This window comes from Gadus morhua, chromosome 11 (genome assembly GCF_902167405.1).
Source record: "Gadus morhua chromosome 11, gadMor3.0, whole genome shotgun sequence".
In the NCBI taxonomy this organism is placed as follows: domain Eukaryota; kingdom Metazoa; phylum Chordata; class Actinopteri; order Gadiformes; family Gadidae; genus Gadus; species Gadus morhua.
This window is the reverse complement of record NC_044058.1, coordinates 10480681-10482431: the sequence shown is the minus strand read 5'-3', so window position 1 is coordinate 10482431 and position 1751 is coordinate 10480681. Positions and strand designations below refer to the sequence as shown.

Here is a 1751-nt window from a genome sequence, read left to right as displayed (position 1 = left end):
GGTTTGGAAATTTCTGACCCTTCAAGTATCGTCCTTTCATCTATTTTTGATTAAAATAACATATCATTGTTAGAATAATAATGTTAAACGTTTGAAAGGTTTCATAAAAGTCAGAGATTAGATAGAATACTTAAAGGGATACTTCACCGGTGGAGATACAAAGGTTATATGAAGTAAATAATTCTATGTATTATGAATGTGCAAAAAAAAGGTTCAAATCCTAGCCTGAGAAAAGGCAGAAAGTGTCTCTCTGGCTCAAAAGTAAGAAATCCTCCAATTACCACAGTGCATTGCACTCGCTGCACCGCCCGCCTGTTTCCGTTTGGAGGGGGAAGGACCCATTATAGGCTAGCGCGATTGAGTGGTAGCACGTGCAAACTTTGTGTAAACATATCCCTGTGATACGTTGAATAGTTTAGACTTCTGCTCGCTTCTTTTCAAAAGCACCATTTGTATATAACTGTACAGCATAAAATAAACACTTTCATACAGTTGAAAGTGTTTATCTTATACAGTAAGCCGACTTTAGTATAACAGCACTTGGGTTAGTAAACAAATCACAACAACCAACATGAATTTGAAGTTTTATTCATGAAAAATATGAACTATTTATAAATGGGTAGGGTGCGTTTGCTAGGGTAAAAATAGTCACAGCTCATCTTGAGCATCTACTGTCTCCTGGTAGCCACGGTACTGCCCATCTTATGCTGGGCAATTAGCTCTGATGGCCTGGACAACACAGGAAGCCGATACTGTCTAAGAAAGAAAGAGAACAACATTAGCAAAACAAGATAAATTATGCCTTGAGTAGCCTATACAACATTACACAGACTTCAAGCTAACGTAACATAGCCTATGCTCTGCCAATAAGATCGGCTACTTTCGGATAACTACATTGTCCCCTTCCCCAGGACTCAAAACTATTGTAGCCAATGTGTTAGTAAAAAAACAAACACTTACTCTATGCTCAGAAGTCTATTTCTCCCAGCGGGCTTTGGCTGGCGTTTCCAGTTCACTTTCTCGGTCCGGAAATATGTATAAAATACCCAACTGTTCAGATGAGGCGTAAAGCCTGGGTGAGAGATTACACACATGGCCCAGTCCTCGCCAGATTCATCCATTTATTCCAGAAGAAACTGGCATCGCTGAAATTCGCTGCAGCATAGGGACTCTATGCTCTTAGTGTCTATAGGCGAACAGAGCAAACCGGCGAGCTCCGGCTCCTTGTCCTCAGCAATAGGCAAGGCTTGTTCAGCTGAGCCGCAGCAGCCTCCTCCTCTATTTTTGTCAATTCTTTCTGGCTGTACAAATATCCCTGAATGTCCGAATCCAACAATAGATTTTCAAAATCCACTTTGGCTGTTTCACATTGCAAATGTTGTTCTCTAGCTAAGCGGTAAAGAAACATGGCGGACATTGTGTTTACATCTCGTACGCGAGCTCCCCTCATTCCTTATTGGTGGGCTCACAAATTTGCGGAACCATTGGTTTGTACTCCTCGGCCCTTCTAGCAGGCAAGGTTAGGGCAAAGTTTTACCGAGATGACGTCAAACGCGTCATATGACGCGTTTATTTTTTTATATATTATATACAATAGCGATTTTATAATGATAGAACGCCGGTTCTGAATGGGTGATGTATCCCTTTAAAATACTTAAATCAAGTGTTTGATTCAAATCAACCTAAACCAGCTGACTTGATTAATTAAAGAAAGTGAAACCAGCTGTGTTTTACAGTTATTGAGTTGCATT

The 1751-nt window shown here is 40.4% G+C and overlaps 1 long non-coding RNA gene across 1 annotated transcript; it reads right to left on the bottom strand.

Annotated features, from left to right (window-relative positions):
• Positions 1-572: 572 nt before the first annotated feature.
• Positions 573-1493, bottom strand: LOC115553248 (uncharacterized). Its single transcript, XR_003978416.1, has 2 exons — positions 961-1493; positions 573-756 (listed from the first exon to the last, which is right to left on the bottom strand). It is a non-coding gene; the product is annotated as an uncharacterized LOC115553248 (long non-coding RNA).
• Positions 1494-1751: the final 258 nt, after the last annotated feature.